At 41.2% G+C, this 19,384-nt stretch overlaps 1 protein-coding gene across 2 annotated transcripts in view; it reads left to right on the top strand.

Annotated features, from left to right (window-relative positions):
- The window catches only part of COMMD10 (COMM domain containing 10), a 66,621-nt gene that overhangs the window by 35,870 nt on the left and 11,367 nt on the right, over window positions 1-19,384 (top strand). The gene's annotated exons all lie outside the window — the stretch shown is intronic.

Below are 19,384 nucleotides of genomic sequence, written 5' to 3'. Positions count from 1 at the left end.
TGAACCAAGGTCTTCTTCTGATTCCTACTGTATCTTCTTGAGGGTTATGGCTGCTAGAAGAGGCATTAGGGGGAAAGGCAAACAGGAGCCAGTCCCTTGGACCAGTTTGTGTGGAGGGCATCCATGGCTTCTACTTGTGGGTGGTACCTGGAAAAGAACCTTGGTGTTTGGTTGCTGAGGAGAAAAGTGGGCAGCTCTAGTTGGATCAGCCTGAATTCGCTTTGGATTTGGCAGAACAGTTGGTCAGATAAATGGCGTTCCCCTGGTTGTAGGGTCGCTCTGCTCAACCAGTCGGCTTGCTCATTTGCTTTTCCATTGACACGCTCCACGTTGACCTCTTGTTTAGAGCAGGTCCAAGATGCTGGCATGAAGATACACCCTTCAGGTGAGTCCAGTGGATCTTTCCATTTGTTTCAATTCAGGAAAAAGGTTGTTCATAGAAACTTGCTGCTAGAAAGAAAGGGGTGGGTTTGTTATTTTGCTTTAGCAGCACTTTGTTGGTTGTGAGGTCCTTTTGAAGTCCTGGCTTCAGAACTTCAAAGTGCATAATCACCTGATGTGATGGCTCCCTTCCCCAGACTGGGCACACCATAGTACTTTAGGTGCGTATGTGTGTGTATTTTTTGTTGTGGTTTATGTTCTAACAGCAAAATGAAATTATTTTGGTGCAGGACCGAATGTGCCTCTGTCTTAAGGAGCATTCGTAAAATTGACCTCTCTATTTTAGTAGGTATGTGCTCTTACGCTGCCACTCTTTTTAGGGAGGTTTTATTTATTTTTTTGGTAGAACTTCCTAATGGACTACATCCACAGCGGGTGACTGTAATTTAACCGCTTAATGCTTTTTCTGTCCAGTGATATTTCAACAGAAGTGCTTTCTCTTTAAAACTTTTAAAGACAGTGCTTTTAGAAATACTTCGTTGCAATCAACTGATAAGAATGATCAAATAGTATCATGACAGTTGCACATTTTTATATCCGAACATTTGCAATGTTTGCATATGTTGCTCTCCTTTGTATGCTGAATACAAAGGGCATTGGGTCCTTTTGATGTTACTTTAAAGAAGCTTTTTAGACATCTGATTTACTGAACAGTATTGCCCACTGCTGTTTGTAACGGTTGAGTTGGTTTAGGGGATTTAAACTGGGTTTTTTATTTTTATTAACTGTTTATGATTATGCATTTTATATTGTTACAGTGGTACCTCGGGTTACAGACGCTTCAGGTTACAGACTCTGCTAACCCAGAATTAGTACCTCGGGTTAAGAACTTTGCTTCAAGATGAGAACAGAAATTGTGCGGCGGCAGCAGGAGGCCCCATTAGCTAAAGTGGTACCTCAGGTTAAGAACAGTTTCAGGTTAAGAACGGACCTCCAGAACGAATTAAGTTCTTAACCCGAGATACCACTGTACTTGCAAACTGTTCTATGGCTTTAATGAAGAGCATAACATAAAAAAATTGATTTTTTAAAAAAATTGAGCCACCTTGCACTATATGAGCTTCATGCAGCAAAGTGCATAAACATACATACAGCTGAAGGAATGGAGATAACCCCACCGGAGTTTATACATGCTTAAAATTGGAGCCTCACAAGGGTTGCATTTGGCCAGCACCCAAAGAGCTACTTTAAGCTTATTCAAGAGTTTGTACCCACCCAGTGGTATTTTAGATTTCAACAGCAGATTTCATCGCCCCACCCCTCCATGCCATATCCTAGATCAGTGATGGCGAATCTATGACACGCGTGTCAGACATGACACGCAGAGCCCTCACTGCTGGCACGCGCCCCATCGGCCCATTCACGCTGTTGTTGTTGTATTTTTCCCCCCATTTGTTCTCCTGCTCCTCCTACAGCTCGTCTCCACTAGAGCTTGTCTCCGCTACAGCTTGTCTCCGCTGTTAAAACCCGGATCCTTTTTGTTGTTGTTGTTGTTGCTGGTAGCCAGAGATTGGTTTTTTAACCCTTTCTATGCTGTTTTTTCCTGGCGCTTTGGCAGACTATGATTGGGTGTAACAGCATTCATTTTTTAACCTGTTCTGTGCTGGGTTTTTTTGTCGCCTTGGCAGACTATGTCAGTGCTGCATGTTAGTTTCAGCGAATGTATTATTCGTCATTTATTTCTGTTCTCCCCCCCCAAAAAAGTGCAGCAGCTTTGGGGCACCCTCCCAAAAAGCAAAGCAACTTTTGCACCCCCCCAAAAAACCTCCAAAACTTTGGTCAGCAGCTCCCCCCCCCAAAAGCTCAACAACTCTGGGCACTTTGTGATAAATAAGGGGTTTTTGGTTTGGTTAGGTTAAATAATTAGTTTTTTGTTTATTAAATACAGTTATATATTATAATTATACATTTTTGTTATTTAAACTATAAATATCATGAAATTATGGTTTTTTTCTCGAAGTGACACACCACCCGAGTTATGCTCGTTTTTTTGGCGAATTCTGACACACCAAGCTCAAAAGGTTGCCTATCACTGTCCTAGATTTCTTTTGCTGCTCCCCTTGGTTTTGAGAGCTTTTTACTATACAGGCTGCAAGGCAAATACAGCTTTGGGTACGCGAAATTTGCTTTTGGGGTCTTGGCTTCTATGCGGAATAAGAGAAGGCTTTTATTTTGTCCAGAGTTTTTGCCATTAAATGAGGAGCTCCTCTTGACTTTTTAAATTAAGCAAACAAGGGTTCAGCAAAATATTTCCAAACCAAAAATGGCATAATTTGAATTTATGCTTTGATTGCATATCTTAGTGCTTATGATGCCAGTGATATTTTTAAACTTCAAAGCCAAATAACTTTGTGGTAGCTATGCACACAAGCTCAAAGGAGTTTAGGTTTGGGCAGATTACTAGTCTAAACAATTTGTCGCGTTAAACCAATTCATATTGATAAATGACAAGCATGATATACTAACTGTACAAATTGTAACTAACATCTTGTAGTATGCGCTTCAGAGTGAAATACTACCTCTTGGGATTATGAAGATAAAAGTTTTCTTCAGCTGTGACTCTATACGCATTTACCTGGGAACAAGTCCTATGGAACTTAATGGGACTGACTTATGAGTAGGCACGTGCAATATTGTGCTGTCACTGAAACTTGTATGCTTGCGTTGTGAGTTAACTGTTTAAGATAAGACCTTTACAGAACAGGACATCATCTGTTCCTGACAATCTTCTAAGCAGCTGTGTCAACATTAAGCTCTCTGATCAAACAGTGAATCCCTTCTAATAGTTTTTTTTTTAATTCTATGACATATAATGGGAACACATTTCATGTATTTTAGGTGTGTTAAGTGCTTTTCAAGTTGTTCCCCTATCAATGTCTACTTTTCAAATGGTTTTTCTAGGCAATGAAAACATTATTAATTTAGCGACAGCAGGTTTCCGGCAAGATCCGTTGCCTACTTTCCTAGTGATCTCATTATCTTCCAGTCCAATTAATGTAGATCTTACTGTTGCAAGTATCCTTTCCTAGCTTGCCTCAGAATAGAAATTACCCATTTCAACATTAACCACAGGTGGTTGGAAGCACAACAAGGCCACTCAAAAAGAAGGGAGTGGCATCTGTATGCTTTCGGGGCTTTCGCAGGATGCAGAAGTATATGTGCTTATAAATTAAAAGGGTTTTTCTTTTTCTTTTTAAAGACCAAAATGGTTCTAGGACTTGCAGAATTCATTGGCATTTGAAACTTGAGAGAGTAAAGGGATTTGAAAAGAGCATAAATTAGACTCCTGTAGACAGACCATCAATTGAGTGTATGACGGAGAGCGGTGGAGATATTGAATGTTACAGTGTAAGCTGAGGGGGAGAAAAAAAGAAAAGAAAATGGAGGGCAGGTGATGAGAGGCAGTAGGCCATCTTAGAGCCCATACAGCTTATATTGAATCCTGGAGGGAGTATGGGGTGGGTGGGTTGCCCCCCCCAAAAAAAATAGCCCCTGCACTTATACAAGAATGTTTCAGCAGGAAAGGAAGGAAAAAGGAACGTGTTTCCTTTTCCAGTCTACGGGACCCCCACCCACCACTATGCCACTATTAAATGTTCTGCAATGAAATCCTTCTGCTAATATATGGCACAGGGCTTAGGGTGGGACCAGAATGTGTCCTTTCCTCTTCCTAGCTGAAGCTCTGACCAGGAACCCTCCTCAGTTTAGGGACTGGAGATAACTGCAATGCTTTGTTACAGGTTCCACTGGAGAATGCTATATATAATCAGCTAAGCTTCCAAAAAAAAAAAAAAAACCTAGTGACCCTGAATATTACTCAGAAATCTTTGGCAAAAACAGCCACAAGTAAGTGTTTGACACTGTCTAGCAGTTTTGGAAAATGGGAGCAGCAGACTATGATGTTGTTGATATCTGTGAGCACAGTCTGTCCCTTTCTCAGCTCTGCTCCACAAGCTCAGGCAAGCATCTTATTCTTTTGTAAAAGGAGCACTCCTAGCTCAGGTCTGATCATTTCTGTATGCACATAGTAATGTTTTGCTGATACTGAATCTAAAGAAAAAGATTTCTACTTATACTTTGAACTCCTCTAAGCACTAAACTCTGTGAGGAAAAAGAAGCAAGTACTGTATAATATTTGGGTTATATGGAGATATACGGGTTATATTTGGGTCATGTGGAGTTTCTTTAAGCAGACATTATTCCTGCAAATCTTACGAAAGTGGTTCTCTGTATGGCTGTTTTTTAATTTACAGGAAGCATCACTGCAGGAAGTTCAAGGATGTAGCATCCTGTTGAGCAATAGGGTGTTACTATTTTTTGTACTTACTTCTTGGTTAGTTGGCTCATAATTGACAAATTGATAAAAACAGGAAAAGCATAACTTTTAGACAATATAATCACTTGAGCTGAGGTTTTTATTCCCCTTTGCCAGGAACTCCTTGCTATGCTTGCATTGTGCTTCCTCTCTTTCTTTAAAATTAATCTCAAAGGCTACCTAGACCTTGTCAAATAGACACAAGGGAGATCTACACCACCCTTGTGGTTGCTGTATACATCTGCATAGCAGAGTCGTGAGTGATAGCCCCATGAGGAATTTGGCTTCCACATTGTGGGCCTGGGCGATGTACCGATACATCGCTCAGGACCGGTATGATGGCCAGAGCGTTTTGGTGGCTTCATCCAGCGGTATACCATGAGTGAAAATACCACTGCTCCTGAGTTCCTCCGCCTCCAGCACCCGGTGACAGGAATAAGCAGCCTTGGCCAGGCTTGAGATGGGTGGATGAAGGAGCATGGAGGGAAGGTACTGTGGAGCTGGGAAGGGTGGCAAACGAACGATGCAAAGCAAGGAGACGGCAATTGTCCTTCCCCTCTCCTAGCTTGCTAGGTGTGGTGGTGCATCTCCTCCGTTTAGCAACAGAATGCATAGCCATATCGTGATGTTTGGTTGGTGATATACCGCAGTGTTGAAAAGCTGACATTGCCCAGCCCTACCACATGGTGTATGTAAGAGAGACAGACAGACAGACATGAAACAATGCAAATACCCTGCAGAAGTTTAGATTGCCCATCATAGTTTGTGAGACAGCAACAATCCCATTTACTTGAAACTCCACCATGTCAAATATTTCAGTTGTGTTCGGAGAATGGTGTTAGGGAATGACCATAGAATTATTTAGATTATATTATCAATGGTCATTTAATGGATGTACCATTAGCATGTCCCATTATGACTTTGCTTCATCTTTCTGGTCCCGTTTTACCTAACCATCTTTGAAGAACTTGTAAGAATCTCTTTCCCCTTGGGCTAGAAATAGTTCATAAATGCTGCTGTTTTGCTGTTGTTATAAATGTTGCTGGGTACTAACTTAAAGTATGTCTTTGTTGGTGCTGATTGCTTGCCTACTGTTCTGATTTATAAGCCAAGCTCTTTGTAGTGTCATGATTTCGAAACACTTCACAGAATTAAATAGTCCCTTTGGACTAAAAGTTAAAGACGACCATAACATCCAGGTAAAGAATGGAGAGGAAATGTTACTACCCCTTTCTTTAACCTTGAAGGGAAGATGCCATTGCTCATAGGTAGACCATCTGCATTTGCATGCAAAGCACTTAATATTCAAACCTGCATCTCTTTTTAAAGGCTCTCTGAAAGCAGAACTGGTTAAAAAAGACCACAAAGTGCTGCTGCCATTTAAAGACCATTAATGGACCATGTATATTGGTCCTTTGGTGTAAGGCCAGTGTGGTTGTAAAGGTTAGAGTTTTGGACTAGGGCCTGGTTCAAATCCCAAAATCAGTCTTGAAGCTGTTTGGGTGACCATTGGCCAGTTATTCACTCTCAGGCTAACCTACCTCATAGGGTTGTTGTGCCGATAAAAGGGGAAAGAGAACTGTGTACACCACCCTAAGCTCTTTAGAGGAAAGGTGGGATATAGATGAAATAAACTTGCAAAAGTACTGTAGTTGTTACAAAATATGACATCCAACCTAGGGATCAGATGGCAAAACCAATAGTTGCTATTTTTCTCCAAATAATGGAAGCAAACCAAGTTTCCACTGATGCATTCAGCAGAACCCCTGTGGCATCTATAATATACCTTTGTTTGAAAGCATTTTTATACCACTCTTTGCCAGAAAGGCTCCCATGGTGACTTCCAGATGATCAGTCAAGACAGTCCTTTTTGCCCACAGGCTTATAATCAAAAGGTAAAAGGAATGGGGAAGAAAGAGGAAAACAAGCACCCTTGGGCACCATTTTTTACACTTGCGAAGTAGTTCTTATAATGACCGGCTGCTCCCAAAATAGCTGAGTGGCACTGCTTCCCGTCTCAATTGCTGCAGCAGCCTGATGGTATGGATAGTGCCAAGTAGCACTTGAGGAAGGAGCCTGATGGAGCTGCTGCTTCAGCAGAGCTACTGGAGCAGCCCCAAAATTTGTTAACCAGAAATGCTAGACCAAATCCAGTGAAAAAGCTATTCTGATCTGGCAAATTTCCAGTTCGTAAAAGCATCTCTAACAGCTTTCGAAATTTGAGCCCGATATATATCTGAAATGTTCTTTTCTCCATTATGGACACAGTCAATATAATAAATGAAGTATAAAAGTGTAACACAAAACATAAAAACAGATGGGTACTGTGGATGGGTAAGTAGGAAAACCTGATCTTTTCATTCCGTTCAACAGAACTTCTATTCCTCCATGTTCAGTTCCAAACGACAAGACTTCTTACAAAATAACACATATCCTGTGATTCTTCTTCATTGCAGTCACTTCTAGGAACAGTTTTGCCATTATGCAAAGGATGAGGAAATTGTCCTTTTTTCCCAGAAGCAAGGTAGCAAAACACATATAAGACAATTTGTAATATCAGACTTCAAAATCCATCCCACCCCCTTTTTGAACATATCTTTCACATGTTTGTCCCCAAATTCTGCAACAAGACCCTAACTCCTTCTGTGAACAGAATATTGTCACAGGGTTTTTTCCATCCTTCCCCTTTTCACGTCACTGTACCCTCCTAAAAATCTGTCCTGGGGTTTGGGGGATGCTTGGGAGAATGGTGTGTAGGATGTGGAGCAGGGTGCTGTGGCAGGTGGGGGCAGAGGAAATGCCATTTCCAGCTTTTGATTTCTCTGTTTAGCAGACCTCCATGCTTAGGTAAAAATGAGGATTTGAAAGCGTTGGTAGAGATAGCATGATTGCACCTTGACAGGGAAACAGTATTCCGTTAAAAGACGCGTCTCACTTAGTGGCAGATTAAATGTTAAGTTGGCATCTGTGGTTTCACTGGAAGGCCCCTTAGGGAAGGGTGGTTAACTGGAGACCAGCTGGCCCAAATTTGGCCCAGGCATCGCCACTTGCTCATCCCCAGGCCAGACATACGGTATGTTTCCCCTTACTTGGCAGAGTTCCTGTATTACCTCCAGACAAGTCCATTGATTACAGTAATATATGGCAAAACATAAACTTACAGTGATACCTCTGGTTAAGAACTTACCCGGTAATTTGTTCCGGAGGTCCGTTCTTAACCTGAAACTGTTCTTAACCTGAAGCACCACTTTAGCTAATGGGGCCTCCTGCTGCCGCCGCGTCGCTGGAGCACGATTTCTGTTCTCATCCTGAAGCAAAGTTCTTAACCTGAGGTAGTATTTCTAGGTTGGCGGAGTTTGTAAGCTGAAGCGTTTGTAACCTGAAGTGTTTGTAACCTGAAGTACCACTGTATTTACTATTAAAAAATTATTTTGTATGTAAATTCTTGTAAGCGATTGTATGCTCGTATGATATGCAAGGGCTAGTTGAGTTTGAGTTCAGACTGTTGCAACAAAAGTTATGCGGTGCTTTTTTTTTTAAGTTGCCATTCCAGGTTATTAATTCTAGCTCTTTTCATCTACTATATTTTATAAACCTTTCAGCAGAAACCGCAATATCAAAGCAGTAGGTAATTATTGTTTGGCTGGTCTGAGATCTATTCAGGAGTTCACGCAGCTTTAAATTGTAGTCGTATGTTCATAATTATGAAGTCCTGTGTGGAAAATAAAATAATCTACTGCAGGGGTCCTTCCTGAGAATTATTAGTGAAGGCATGCACTCACTGTGAAACTGAATTTCTAGTTATAGATCTTTTTGTCATGAACTTTTGTATCCAAACTGAATAATTAGTTAGTTCATCTTCTCATATACATTCATTGCCTTTTGTTTGGGGTCATGAATGGAGTGCTATTAAAACCTGGCTTTCTACAATTTTTGGTCTTGTTTCCTGTTCATGCCAGAATTTTATTTTGTTTTTAATGTAATTGACATATATGCACCAGTATATGTCCAGGGCACGGAGTGTAGCCGAGGGACGTTTAGTTGGTTAGACTATTTTTAGCATGTCCTGAACTGCATGTTGCTCATTTCTGCTGATATGTTAAAATATAATGTGCATTTGGCCACTTCTCTCCATGTGGTTGTCGGGATATGACCCCATGCAAATGGCTTCACCACAGGTAATCTACTTAAAAGCACTCTCAATTACGTTATGGCACTTTTCCTCCAACACTCACAGCCCACAGCTAGCCATTACCAGATGGTTTCAAAGCCTGTTTGGTTCTCTCTAAAAATCTCAAACTAATGCACTTGGTGTCATGAAAATTCTACTCATTATTGATCCAGAGTGGATTCCAATGTATAGTTAGCAGAGTATCAACTTAAACACATTGCAGGATTCCCCCCAAAAGAGACCAGAGGCCATTGTATTTCACCCAGCAGAGCTTTACTGCTACTGAAGGCAAATGAACATAAAGGTCACAAATCCAATACATTCAGGATTCGACCTGACCATAAGAAATCCAGTTGCAGCATACTTAAACTAAAACTTACAATAACTTATAATAAGTCTAAACCTTAACACTAAGCATACTATGTACAGAACACACAACAGATAGAAAGAGAAAGTGAAGCCCAGGCTCCTTCTGGCCCTACTTTTATAGTCAGCAGGACCTTGACACAAAGAGATAAGAGAACCAGTTCAACCTAGCTATACTCAGCTTCGCTGAAGGAATAACCCAGGCATCCCCAAACTGCGGCCCTCCAGATGTTTTGGCCTACAACTCCCATGATCCTTAGCTAACAGGACCAGGGATGATGGGAATTGTAGTCCAAAACATCTGGAGGGCTGAAGTTTGGGGATGCCTGGAATAACCCAAACATCATGGACCTTCTGCTCGTTTCTTTCACACAGATAAGCTTCCAGAACCCTCTTCAACTAAGTAGAATAGGAAAGATCTCTACACATCAGATCAATACGTTCTGTACTAAGAAATGCAAACTGGCACTTGGACTATTTTAATGACACAGAGTACTTTTTGGTGGCATGAAAGTCTTGGGAGTTCTGACAGTGTCCCTCAACACTATACAATGCTTGCAATGCTTACAACCCTGGAACCTGCAATGGAGTACAGATTGGAGATGATGTATCATTTGGCAAAATGAGCGACCAAATTAAAGTTAGGGGATATATATGTCATTCCTGAGAGGAAAATGTGGAATGTTGATTCTCTTTCCCCTGTACTTCCTTGCATAGGCTTGGTCTGCACATCTACCAGAGTGAGGTGTATCAGTACTTTGAATGGTCTGTAAATGATTCCGTACTGAAAAAAGTCTATAGTGTTTTCTGGATGTTTTAAGAGTATGGAATTAGCAGTAAATTAGTCTCTTACAATTTTTATGGATTTGATTTTTATGTTGCTGTTTTGCATACTTTAGCTTAATTTTTGTTTTGTTTTTTAAAAAAACCACAATTTTATATTCAGTAGCTTGAGTGTTTATTTTCACCTTTTTTCTCAGTGCCAGGAATATGTTTTCACCCATATTTGAAGTGTTATAGTCATATGTTGAAATTATATCAATTTGTTTGATCGTGGCATGTAAGTAAAGGTATAATCATAGTTAATTTAAAATGATCTTGGGTTGTGCAAAGTGGTTAGCGTTAGAAGATGATTCAGACTGGCATGAAAAGGAGATTCAGATTGGCAGCCAACTTGCTTTTTTCAGTGTACGACCTCTTCTTATTAAGAGCAGCAATAAAGGGTCCATACTAATAGCCTGATTATTATTAATATATGCTGTCTGCTACTGACCCACTTTGTTTAGAATGTGCATTGGATATGAAGCGCCAAACATTGAAGAGTTGTAGATTTTAAAAATTCAGTTTGAAAGATTCCCTACCAATGTACATTTTAATAAGAGTTAACAGAAAAAGGTCTTTGCATGTTGCCAGGAGCAATATAGTAAAAGTCCTAAGAGCTAGTCCTCTTATTGTCATGTAGAGGAATTGTTAATCTGGTCACTGAAAATTAATTTTCCTCAGATGGACAAGAAAGCAGATGGGCTTGTTTAAAACCTGCATACTGATTGAATCAATTTTTGGAAGGGAGAAAAATGTAAATGATACTGTAGGACTTTTTAAAAAAGATTTTTTAATTGTTTTTCTGATGTGAGATACTGTGCAACAGCGTAGGGTTAGTAGTATGTGTTTCACTCTCCCCTCCCTTTACAACTGTATTGTTTTACTGATGTGGTGAGACGGCTGGAGTACAGTCAGTATTTTTTGTGTTTATGCATTTTTTTAAAAAAATGTAGCCTGTGGCTGTTCAGTACTCTTAAAACAGAAAGTTGAGCTAGTTGGTTCTTCTCTGAAATCCAACCACTCCTTTAATTATGAAACGCCATGTCTTCTGTAACATTTCTCCTTCAGCTTTTTCAGCAGCAAAAACTGCTGATCTTTTGCCTTTAGTTTTATAGCCAAGAGACAAACTGCAACAACACACAGCCCAAACTGTCTTACTATTGTCTGCCCAGCAACAGTTGCTATTAGCACACTCCATAGCATTAAACAGTTATTTACAGATGCTGTTAAAAATGAACCCAGCCATATAGTTAAGAACATTCCCTTGCTTACCTTCTCTTTTTTTACGGATTTCCCCCCAGGGTCTTATTATGAGCCTTTTAAGAAAGATAAAAGCAACTCTGGGCTAAATATTGGCACGATGAGTTTGTATTAAATTTTTCTTTGAAATGTTAAAAAACAAACAAACAACATATCTCAACCATTTCAAGGTAGGGACAAAATTAATGGGAAAGTATCCTGTTGAAATAAATGTCTGGGTGCTGGCAGTAGAGTACAGTTTTTCTTAGTGCGGAGAGGTGTTCACTATATGCCTTTAAAATGCTTTCTCCTTCTTTGTAAGAACAGTTAAAACATTGGAGGGCCTGGCTTAGCAAGCCTGGCTATATCACACTCAGGATCTGTCTGAAGATGTCATGGCATGGCATGACTGTTTCCAAGTCAGACAATTTCTCGTTTCCCTTCATTTTTATACCCCTTTGACCTTGAAAGAATTTTGTTGCATCTCCTAGCTATGTCTGTGTTTATAGACCAGGGGTCCCCAAACTAAGGCCCCGGGGGCCAGATGCAGCCCAATCACCTTCTAAATCCGGCCCACGGACGATCCAGGAATCAGCATGTTTTCACATTAGTAGAATGTGTCCTTTTATTTAAAATGCATCTCTGGGTTAGAATCATAGAATCATAGAATCATAGAGTTGGAAGAGACCACAAGGGCCATCCAGTCCAACCCCCTGCCAAGCAGGAAACACCATCAAAGCATTCCTGACAGATGGCTGTCAAGCCTCTGCTTAAAGACCTCCAAAGAAGGAGACTCCACCACACTCCTTGGCAGCAAATTCCACTGCCGAACAGCTCTTACTGTCAGGAAGTTCTTCCTAATGTTTAGGTGGAATTTTCTTTCTTGTAGTTTGAATCCGTTGCTCCGTGTCCGCTTCTCTGGAGCAGCAGAAAACAACCTTTCTCCCTCCTCTATATGACATCCTTTTATATATTTGAACATGGCTATCATATCACCCCTTAACCTTCTCTTCTCCAGGCTAAACATACCCAGCTCCCTAAGCCGTTCCTCATAAGGCATCGTTTCCAGGCCTTTGACCATTTTGGTTGCCCTCTTCTGGACACGTTCCAGCTTATCAGTTATTTGTGGGGCCTGCCTGGTGTTTTTTACACGAGTACCCGTGTATCCTCAAAAAACACACAGGGTGGCTTACTTTCGGTGGGATGTCTTTTTATATTATTATTACCAGTACGGTATTTTATGGCTCAGGGCGCTGGCTCAGGGTGCTGCTGGGCTCTCTTGAGTGCTCGGTGCTGCAGCAGCCACCGGTTCTGGGTGGCGGGGCGGCAAGCGTCCTTGGCCGGGCCAGGCAGAGGCCGCTGGCTCAGGTGCTCTGCCCGCTGCTGGAGGGCGCTCCAAGCTCCTTGGCCAGGCCAGGCAAGAAAGAAGCAGTGAGCCTAGCGGTGGCGGCAAGCACGGAAGCGGCAGGGACAGCGGTGGACGAGAAGGCGGAGCGCAGGGATGCAGCCAGCAAGACGGGAACGCGATCAGCTCTTAAGCAGAGCTTTTGGAGCGCCGCTTCACAGCTGATCGTGCTCCTGCAGTGCCGGCCGCATGGAGTGACTCTGTGCGTGGAGGTGCCTGCGGAGGTTGGTTTCCGTGGCACGGAAGTATGGCTTATTTTCGGGGTATGTCTTATATTTCTCAAATGCTTAAAACCCCTGCCATGGCTTACTTTTTGACTACGTATTAAAAAAGGGGAAACAGGGTAGAATGTGTTCTTTTATTTAAAATGCATCTCTGGGCTATTTGTGGGGCATAGGAATTCGTTCATTTTTTTCTCTTCAAAATATAGTCTGGCCCCCCACAAGGTCTGAGGGACAGTGGACCGGCCCCCTGCTGAAAAAGTTTGCTGACCCCTGTTATAGACTGTGATCTTTTGGCTGTACAGACTTAAATGGGACTTCCCAAATATGCTGTATAGACAACCGTCTTTTAAACTTTGCCATTCTTTAGTGTTTTTATTCTACAGAGCAAACATTAGAACAAGGAGTACCATTCCACTCATAGTTCTTCTGATTCTATCTGGGAGCATACCCTTAGCAAAGTCATTCTATTTTGCTGTCATGGCAAGCGTTTGGTACAGGACCAAGCATAAATGAGAAAGAGTCACCATCTGATGGACACCAGGCTTTCCATCGTGTCAGTTTCTGAGACTGTATTTACGTAATCAATATATCTTGAAAAGTATAAAGGTGGCTTGGATTAAAATCCTTAAAAATCCTTGAAAGTGAGGCCATTGGAAAACACACAAAAATGACTGAAATGTTAAGTGGCCAATCTGTTAACTGGTTAACGTGTTTGTTATAGAGAAGATGTAGCGCAGAGCAAGATCACAAATCAATTAAAACAAAAACAAAAAAACACAACCCTGAATTGAGCAAGTCTGCTTCACAGGCCATAACGGAAAAAACCTTCCTTGTTCTGAAGTAGAATCCCATTGCTTGTTGGGGAGCAATGGCTTGTGGTAGTCCATTCAACATTTTGTTGACCACTGTGAGAAGAATGTTAGACTAGGTGCACCTTGAGTTTGATCCTGCAGGAATTGTCTTATAATGTGTCTGTTGATTACAGTGGAGCCTATTTTAAGAAAAATATACTTAAAACATTGGTGTGCATTAATGATTTAGCATTACATCACTAGTTCTGGCAAGTTTTTCATCATGGCTCAGTCTTCCATTGTCTTAAAATTTGAAATGTAACATTTCCCAGTAGGCCTTCTGAGATAATCATGTCCCTGCTTTCGTATTTTCACATGGCTATAATATCGCCACTGTCATTATGAATAGGGCTCATATTCCCTAATAAACAAACCGTAGTTCTGAAATACACACAAAAATGACTCAAAGTTCTGTAAATAAGATGGGAAGATGCCTGTCTTTAAAGTATATAGTCTTCAGCCTCTGTTCATAAGGTTGTTCCAGGAACATTGACATTGTTTATAGCAATGTTACTGCTTATATAGTAATAAATGTGTTCAAAGGACCAGTATATTAAATGAAAATACAAACTTTGGGACACTGACACACAAAATATAGGAAGACTTGGATTATATTCCAAATGAAAAGTGGTAGAGTTCAACCTCATTGATATGAATGACCCAGAGGCATTCATAATATTGACAACGTTTAAGATGTTTAAAGAAAGATGAGTGCTATTGAAATAGATGTACTTTCTCATGGAACTGAATGGTTAGACGTGTTTGAGGACATACCATGGATTAGATTAAATGGAAGATTGGAGTTAACATGTTTCTTACAGAATTGCTGCCGATTTTTCTTTCCACAGCCTTGCGGAAGAAAATGTAATGAGTCCAAATGTCCAGTAAGGTATCGATGAGAATCCAAATCAAAGCAACCTTAGCTGCTTGGCTTGGTGTTGAGCCTTGGGATATAGCTGTGGTTTCTTATAATTAAGTAAGCAAATGATGTGATATCTTGGCTCAACATAAACACTTTTAAACCCGTGTGACTGGGTGCTTTTTTAGAGCTTCATTAGCCTGAAACAAATTTCTCCCCACTGAGCACAGTCTAAGCTGGTTTTGGGAATTTTGTTGTTGATGATATAGAAGAAGCTGATTCTATTTTATGGGAAACTGTTATTGAAGAAGATATGCCCAATTTTTTAAGATGCTGCAGAGACAGCATCTTAAAAAGCAGAGACATCACCTTGCCGACAAAGGTCCATATAGTTAAAGCTATGGTTTTCCCAGTAGTGATGTATGGAAGTGAGAGCTGGACCATAAAGAAGGCTGATCGCCGAAGAATTGATGCTTTTGAATTATGGTGCTAGAGGAGACTCTTGAAAGTCCCATGGACTCCAAGAAGATCAAACCTATCCATTCTGAAGGAAATCAGCCCTGAGTGCTCACTGGAAGGACAGATCGTGAAGCTGAGGCTCCAATACTTTGGCCACCTCATGAGAAGAGAAGACTCCCTGGAAAAGAGCCTGATGTTGGGAAAGATGGAGGGCACTAGGAGAAGGGGACGACAGAGGAGGAGAAGGTTGGACAGTGTTCTCGAAGCTATGAACATAAGTTTGACCAAACTGTGGGAGGCAGTGGAAGACAGGAGTGCCTGGCGTGCTCTGGTCCATGGGGTCACGAAGAGTCGGACACGACTAAACGACTAAACAACAACAACAACATGCCCAATCTGTGTTTTGCATATTGTATTCTTTGAATATGGTGACATTCGTTTGAGTACATAAAATATTATAAGTGTAACACTGATTGGTTCAAAAGTTTTTGCTCACCTAGTAAACCTACACCTGATAAAGGTCATTGTTCAAGGGCGGTCCTAATATATTATTACAGTATGTACATCACTTCATCTTTATCCATTTTTAACCGCTGTTGTAGCAGCATTGAGAAGCTAGAGACTGACCGTGGGATCTGCAGCCTCTTCTTGCATAGGTCGGAAGGAGGGAAACATGGATTGCCAATGCCAAACGGCATTACTGGATCTGAGCTTTAGAACCTGAATATTATGACGAAGGGCCCAGAGTCAGATTGGGGTGTGTGTGTCCTGATGGGAGACGCTGGATCCCTTGCTATTGCTGCCTCCTTTAGCAGTAAATCGCCTCCACTTTCTCCGTAATTTTATACCCTTCTGTCATGTTGCCTCTTCCTTGCCTTTCCTCTAAACTAAAAACAGCTACTGTATGTTGTTGAGAAATATTAACTTGCTTTTCTCATTGCTTTTCCCTCTTGTGCTGTAAATGACTTCATTACTCCGGAGTTTAGGCAGTGATGTAATTTAAAAGATGAAGTGGTATGTTGATTCATTTCTGTGATTAAAATATTACTGTACCAAACAAAATGGATTTTGACTGAGGAAGGCAGAGCTTTGCCTTTTAGCCTTTCTCAAATCTCTAGCTAATACAATGTGATTAAGGTGTGTGTTATTGCATTTGATACAGTGTGCTTGGGTAGGAAAAGAAAAGTTCATTTTTAATACGTGGGATAAGATAACACTTAAGGAAAGAGTTGTTGCAATAGAAGCTCTTTCTTAATTTAATCAATGATTTTCAGTTAATAGTAAGAAGTCCGATTACACAGCAATGCTAAGTCTTAATGATTTTCGAAAAGCAACTCTTAACATACATATTGCATTTTATGTTTGTGGCTAAGCTGTTTCCTGGTGAGCTTTTAAATCATAGTGGCATATCTGCACACACAGACACTTTTACACACACACACACACACACACACACACACACACACACACACAGCAGTAAATGAATTCTCTGTTCTGATTGGCATGTAGTTGGTAACCTAATTCGTTCAATGTGTTCTGTTTGAGAATGTAAAAAAGCAGAAATACTGTGCCAGATAAGAGATCGGTACAGAAGGAAAGTAACTCTTGAATGGTCACAGTTTGCTCTTGGCAAAATTTCTTCAGCAGGTAAAAAGGTCAAGGAAGTCCACAGAATGTTTGCATTTCTACCGTGTTTCCCCCTTTTTAAGACGTAGTCATAAAGTAAGCCATAGCAGCATTTCTAAGCATTTGAGAAATATAAACCGTACCCCGAAAATAAGCCATAGTGATAGGCGCTGTGCGGAAGAGAACACTGAGTTTCCTGAGTCAGCGTTACCCAGCAGCAGCAACACCGGCCGCAGCAGTGTTTGCTGAGTCCTTTCTTGCTTTTGGGACTTGGGGACTGTGCTGGCTTGGGATGGTGTGTGTGCAATTGCTGTTGCTGCTTCATGTATTTCAGCCGAATTCTCTGAGTTCTTAGCACTTTCCCTCGTTTGTTTGCGAAGCAGCACTCGGCTGCAGCCCCTGCCTCTCCCGGCGGCTGCATGAATGCGAGGCTGGTGATCCCCAGGAGGCTGCAGTTGATCGCTATCTCCTTTTCCATTTCTTTTGTCTTTGAGCACCCGGCCCCGCCCCCTCTCCCCTTCGTGGAATGAAGAACGGAGTTTTAGCAGCATTTCCTCATTATAAAAAAAATGTCAGGAACTTTTACTTTAACCTCAAAAATGGGATATTTCCTCTCTCTAAAAACAACTCTGACCTGAACACCAATAAAACGGGGGTAGATCACCTCCAGTTTATAAATCCGCAAGTAGATCGCAGTCTCCTGGAAGTTGGGCTCTATACTTTGGCTGATTGCAAGCCTTTGCATCTTTAAAAAACAAAAACCATGCGCTTCTCAGTCTTAATTTTCCTTCAATTCATCCCCCTATACCCTCCTCCAACCATTGCCTCCTTCCTTTCCTTACCCCCCCTCCCTCTCTCCCCACTTCCCTCACTCCTGTGCGATCTCATTTAGTCATATACTTGCTTTTTCTGTTGTGTTGTCTATTTTATATTTAATATTATTACCCTTTATGATGTTATTTTTTCCCTTGCGATAATTATTTATTTTTTATCTTTAACTAACTTTCCTTTCCATATTTTTCCATATATAACTCAACACTTTCCCATTCCTTCTTAACTCTTTGGATAGAGTGCCCCCCCCATTATTGTTGTTAATTTTACAATTCCTGGATTTTTTATGGAACCGAACAGCTCGGGTGCTTCAGAATGTGCCTTCTGTTGCTACAGGGCTATGGGGCTTCACTATTTGACCCCCCCCCCAGGTTGGGATTTTTAAAGTAGTTCTGTGGGTCCCAGGGCGCAGAATCACCCCCGATCCTTTCCTTTGTCTAAACAGACCTCTTCCCCCCTGACTTTGGAAGGCTGTGCTTCAAGGGCGATACCAGGGGGTTTTTAAGACCTGCGCCTCTTAAGGATTGTTACGGTCCATAACTTCCATTGCTTTCTACAGGGTTGGGGGTTTAAAGCACTGCCACCTCCACCCCACCCTGCAGGCGCTCAGAACTGGCAGCGCCAACAACGCGCCCAGCAGTGCGCAGAAGAGAGCACTGAGCGTCCTGAGCCAGTGGGTCCCAGTTGTACCAGCACTTTTTTTAAAAAAAAGACACCCCCTGAAAATAAGCCACTGTGTGTTTTTTTGAGGGGAAAAAGTTATAAGACGGTGTCTTAAAAAAGGGGAAACACGGTATCCATGCTAATGCAAGTATTAACTTGTATTGTAAGGTAGTGGGTTTGGAAAAATAAAACAAAGCTGCAGTAGAAAAACCAAAACTATCAAAGTTGTTTAATTATGCCCAGACTAAATCTTATTATAGAGTTCCATAACAGATAAAAACGGCTTCTGTTTTTGTCCCATTAATTGGATGAAATTGCAATGGGCTCTGTTCCCATTGAAATAAATGGGGCAAGTCCCATTTAATTTCAGTAGTAACTAAGTGCAACTAACTAGTGTGATCAAGGAACAGATCCCGGCCTATGAAGTGGAGCACACGGGGTGCACACTGATGAGGGTTCCCTGAGCACCATCGAGGGAGGGAGAGGATTTCCATCCTCTCATCCATGTGGAAAACACTTTGCTATTAAGGTTTTCTCTACCCTTCCCACTCCTTGCACCTGAAAAGAGGTCAGTTAGGCAGCAAGCTGCTTCACACCATACTTCCACTTGTTCCTCAAAGTGCTGAGAGTGATGGTACTTCAAGCCATCTTGTCAGATTTGTGATTTCGTGGACAGGGCTAGAAGTGCAGCCAGGTATCTTGATATAAGGTACTGCATAATCTGTGCAATATAAAGGAAAGCTTCACAAGCTGTATTTTAGCTGAACTTGTGTTTATTTTCATGGGACTAAATAGTATTTTGGGCAGGTAACACTGTGAAATCCCAATATTATTAAATAATAAATTTTGTTTTTACTCCATATAGTATTAGACTCTTAAAAAGTAAAGGCTATATACTGGGCTTCCATTAGTTTCTACCAACAAACTATTGAAAATTCTGACTGCTTCTTTTGCAGCAAGAGCTATTTTGCAGCTCATTCACAACCCAACCTGTCTCTCCATCTGCCTTCTTAGATGTGCTTGACATTAATTTGCCATCTTAGTGCCTTTTTTTAAAAGGTAGCTTTTAGTTTTAAAACTTGACATCTGTCAGTATTATGCCAGTTTTAGTT

Source organism: Zootoca vivipara, chromosome 11, assembly GCF_963506605.1.
Source record: "Zootoca vivipara chromosome 11, rZooViv1.1, whole genome shotgun sequence".
NCBI lineage: Eukaryota > Metazoa > Chordata > Lepidosauria > Squamata > Lacertidae > Zootoca > Zootoca vivipara.
Note: the sequence above shows the minus strand (reverse complement) of the source record. Positions and strands in the feature narration are given on the sequence as shown.